The sequence below is a fragment of the Dipodomys ordii genome, unplaced genomic scaffold, assembly GCF_000151885.1.
Source record: "Dipodomys ordii isolate 6190 unplaced genomic scaffold, Dord_2.0 Scaffold2, whole genome shotgun sequence".
In the NCBI taxonomy this organism is placed as follows: domain Eukaryota; kingdom Metazoa; phylum Chordata; class Mammalia; order Rodentia; family Heteromyidae; genus Dipodomys; species Dipodomys ordii.
In genome coordinates this window covers 31,338,827-31,344,259 of record NW_012267218.1, presented here as the reverse complement: position 1 = coordinate 31,344,259, position 5,433 = coordinate 31,338,827, and positions in this window count along the sequence as shown.

The window sequence follows — 5,433 nt, the reverse complement described above, 5'->3', positions numbered from 1 at the left end:
GCTCATGCTTGTAAGGAAACCAAGATGTAAGGACTATGATGGACTATGATTTGAAGCCAGAAAAGTCTGAAGACTTCATCTCCAATAAACCAGCAAAACATTAAATGCCAGCTGTGCTTAACTGAACAAGAAGGTTGAGCAAAAGCTCAAGGCCCTGCGTCTGACAAAAGCAAACAAAACAACTAGCTCCATCCAATCTGCACTGTTTCCCACAACCTCTCTAAAAATAACACCACTTCCTTTAAGGCATTCTACTACATTGCCTAAACTCTCATTCATTCTAACCTGCTCTTCCCACGGAAAACCTGCTGTGTCCATAAGAAATAAGCACTTCACTTGCAGAAGCTTTAAATCACTTAGAAACAAAATCCTCTTTACTGAATTAGAGATATACCAAATCCTTCTTGGAAATGGTAGAAGTGGGTAGGAAAGTACGAAGTAAAACTAGAGTTTAAGTTCTCTGAAAGCATATGCAACTCTTCCTTCCTTTTGTGTATGTGCGTGTGTGCATGCGTGTGCACATACACACACACATACACCAGTACTGGGGCTTGAACTTTAAGGCCTCACACTGTCACTTGGTTTTTTCCACTCACTGGTGGTGCTCTACCCCTTGAGCCATATCTCTACTTCCAGCTTTTTGCTGATTAATTAGAAGGAAGAGTCCCTTGAATTTGTCTGCCTGGACTGGCTTCAAAGCAGCCACTGATGCCCGGCTTATATGCAATTTCTTATCCACCTTCCACAACAACTCAAGAAATATTTGTGATAGAGAAAGAATATTAGATATAAGAATAACAGAAAGAATATCAAATATAAGCGTAAAATATAAGCTTTGGCAGACGTGGTATGGGGCTGAAGAAAGGAAGGCTTAGGGGGGCCTGCCTTCAGAAAGCTTCTGTGCCCAGCACCCAGACAGGATTGTCTGTCACTGGCACAAGGAAAAATCCAAATTCAAATTCTGAAATACAGCTTCTCCTCTAGAGACCTCATAAAAATGGATTACCCACTATTCACCCTTTCATCCCCAGCTTAGCTCACTTAGCTTAAAGTCCTCGAGTTTCACCCATGTCATAGCATCAGAATTACTTTAAAAAAAAAAAAAAGGCTGAATAAGCCAAACACTTGGTGACTCACATCTGTAATCCTAGCTATTCAGGAGGCTGAGATCCAAGGATTTTGATTCAAAGCCAAACCACGTAGGGAAGTCCGTGAGACTCTTATCTCTATTAAACCTGTCAGAAAGAAAAGCCACAAGTGGGGCTGTAACTCAAGTGGTAGAGCATTAGCCTGAACACAAAAGCTCAGGAACAGAGTCCAGGTCCAGTGTTCAAGGAGCTACACAGATAAGACAGACAGACGGACGGACGGACGGACGTTGGTGGCTCACGCCCGTAACCCTAGCTACTAAGGAAGCTGAGATCTGAGAATCACAGTTCAAAGACAGCCCGGGCAGGAAAACTCCATGAGATTCATTTCCAATAAAGCACTCAGAAAACCGTAAGTGGCACTGTGGAGTTCTAGCCCCACAACCAACAAAAATAAATAAATAAGTAAATAAATAAATAGCTCACACCTATAATCCTAGCTCCTCAGGAGGCAGACAAGCCTAAAAGACTCTGTAATTACTCACCAAAAAAGCCAGAAGTGGAGCTGGACCCAAGTGGTAAAGCATTAGCTTTGAATAACAAAGTTCGGGGACAGAGCCTAAGTTCTGAGTTCAGGCCCCAGAACAAGCATTAAAAAAAACAACTGAATAATATTCCATTGTATGCACAGACCATATTGGATTGATCAAGTAAACATTTTCTGCAGAGATGTTTGAAAACAGTTCCAGATCCACAGAAATGACTGGGTTAGAGTAGCTAAATATCAAAATGACTGCCAGAGTTGGTAATTCATTCATTGCTAACAATTAAATAGCAGCAATTAAATAACAGTATGGTTAATAGGCATTTATGCCTCAATCTGTCTGGAAAACACTTCTCCTATTTCAATCCACCTACATGCATACCTGTTCACAAGGCAGGTTATTTATGCCTTCAATATTATACCTTAATAATATTTTGGCTCATTGTTGTTATTCTATTGTCTGAGCATCTCTGAAGTAAACAAACATTTAACCAAAGCACATTTAAAAGTGCTTGACAACTCACAGAATTCACAAACTTTATAGATCAGGAAAATGACAATTTGCCTTGTGAAGGTTACTAAGTATCACTATTCCACAATACTGTGAAATATGTGAAATTTATGTACTCACCTAATCTCAATTTTAAAAGAAGAAAAGTGAGAGAAGGGGTAGGTTGGGAGGGATGGGTGACAATGTTATCAGACACTTTGTATTCATATATTATTTTGTAGGATGGGAACTTCTTTGTACAACCACTTAAAGATAGCAACTTTTTTTTTAAGTGCTTGACGGACAGAACCTAAACATTATTATAGCTGTCTTGTGTCACACACTGGCATATGGCCAATCAACTTCTCTAGCTTTTCTTCACATCAAAATGATTATTCTATCAGACAAATGCATAGTCACTAAAAAGCAAGCTTGTCTTTGGTCGAGTATCTTCTGGAAGTCTCTAGATTCATGGGCCTACTATCTGTCAGTGGCCTCTTGGATCATTAGTCACTTTGAGGCCGATGCAAAGGGTTTTTCTTCCTGCCATACCACAGCCCAGGATGAAGAACTTAACCCATTAGTAGACAGAACAGGCTGAGTAAGGGAACCTTCTCCATGACAAGTCCACAAAACGGAACAACTCCTTGCCAGCACCTGGTGAAAGTACTTGTAAGGAGTTTCATTGTCATAACAGACACAAGCCAGTGCAAGACTGTGAGGATTCTGATTAAAAGAACTACTCTTGTATCACCTATAATCCTAGCTATTCAGGAGGCTGAGATCAGATTATTGCAGTTAAAAGCCAGCCTAAGCCGAAAAGTCTCCAATAAATTACTCAGAAAGGACCAGAAGTGGCACTGTGGTTCCTGTAGTATATATACATAAAATCCACAAGGATGTTTGATGCATGTATATATATATATATGTAATTGTATATGCATTTATCTATCAACCATAAGCTTTTTGTTTGTTTAAGTGGGGCTTGAACTCAGGGCCTGGGCACTGTCCCTGAGCTTTTTCGCTCAAGGCTAGTGCTCTACCACTTTGAAACAGCACCACTTCTGATTTTCTGATCAGTTGTAGTTAAAAGTCTCAAGGACTTTCCTGCCTAGGCTGGCTTAGAACCACGATCCTCAGGTCTCAGCTTCCTGAAGATTACAGGCATGAGCCACCAGCACCTGGCAATAATAATCTTTTAATGTGTCTTTTTCAAAACAAAATATTAAATCTAGGCCTCAATTTAATAATAGGAATAAGGAAAAATTACTCAAAAAACTCACAGAACTGATCAATTAATAATTGGTTTTACAAGCAACTTTTTAGAACATGCTCATACATCTTCCAAAATGAGTGAAGCCTAATTCCCTTTGTGTCATAATTCATAGAATGGTATATCTAAAAAGGCCAATTTTAACTATAGGTCATAAAGCTAAAACAACATGCTTGGCATTGACTTATGAAGTTCAACATTCAACTGCAGGGTTCTCCAAGATTCTAGATATAATCAAGTAAAATAATGTGGTTAGCCCTCAGTATTTTATGTAATACTTTTCTTATCTATTCTGCAAAATGACTTAAAACATCAAAAATTGTCACATGGTATAGTTTAAATCATTACTTGTTTGGATACATATTTATAGAAAATTGTAGTCATTTCTTGTTGTACCGAAGTTTGAACTCAGAACTTTCCCATTTGCTAGGCAGGCCCTGTACCACTTGAGCCACACTTTCAGTCTCAGTTTGTTATTCTTTAAGAGAGGCACAGTACGGGGGAGGATGGGAAGGGATGGGAAGGGGAAACAAAGGAGGAGGTTACAATGCTTGATAAGAAATGTACTCATTATCTTGCCCATGTAACTGTAACCCCTCTGTACAGTATTTTCACAATAATAAAAAAGAAGAGAGGCACAGTAGCTAATTATTTTCCTTACATTAGTTAAACAGAGGAGGCTTTCATTGTTACATTTCTCTGCATTTCTACTCTCCCTTTCCCTCTTCCCAAAACAATTTCAACAGGTTTCACGTCTATTTTCACAGTTGCAAACACGCTATTTCCATTCTATTCATCCTCTTTCACCTTCCTCATTAACCCAGCCTCCTGTCTAGTACCCCCACCCTCCTACACACAGAACCCCTTTCCCTTCCCCACTCCCCAGGCCCCCAATGATCAACAGTTTTCATTGAGGGTTTTATGCTGCTTTCATAAAAAGGGACATAATAACTATTCAATGTCGATTCTATCTGTATAGGTTGAAGTTACTGCTGTCACCTTTCCTATATGGTATATAACCTTGAGAAATGTGAAAAATGGTCAAAGTCATTCCGTTTCCACATTTAGTTCTGTTTTTAATTGATTTCAAAGATTCCTTAGGCCTTGATCAAGATGTAAGTGTTAGAGAAGACAGCTTCTGAAATAGGAATGCTTCGGGTTCACCTTTGTAAGATAATGCTGGAACCTAGAATGGAAGCCTAACGATTTCAGCTTTCCCAGCTTTCATTCCATTGATGAACACCTACAACATTTCACCTTCTCCAGAACGCATGGGAAAGCGCAGAGTTTTGTAGGAAGAGAAAAAAATCAATGCGTTCTTGTCATACTCAAATAGATTCACTTTTTTACATACACACACACTCTCCCCATACACACACATGCACACACCCCCTCTCCCCATACACACACACTCTCCCCATACATACACATGCACACACACTCTCCCCATACACACATATGCACACACACACTCTCCCCATACACACACTCTCCCCATACACACACGCACACACACACTCTCCCCATACACACATGCACACACACTCTCCCCATACACACATGCACACACACTCTCTCCATACACACATGCACACACACTCTCCCCATACACACATGCACACACACCCTCTCCCCATACACACACACTCTCCCCATACACACACACTCTCCCCATACACACACACTCTCCCCATACACACACGCACACACACTCTCCCCATACACACACATACACCCTCTCCACACATGCACGCACACACCCTCTCCCCCCCACACACACACACGCACCCTCTTCTGCACAGCGTCCCGCACCTGCGCCAGAACACACGCCTCTGCGGACCGGGGAGGCTGTCGTCCCCTCCTCACCTGCGCGGAACTCTACTCCGGATCAGAGTTGGGGTGTGAACACAGCGCGTTCCCCTGACGTGCTTTCAATCCGACGAGGGACGGGGAGGCAGCCGTGGCTTTCTCCTCAGCACGTCGGGGTCGGGAGACGGCGGGGGTCTGTTAGTTAACTCTCCGAAGGCCGAGCGGCTTC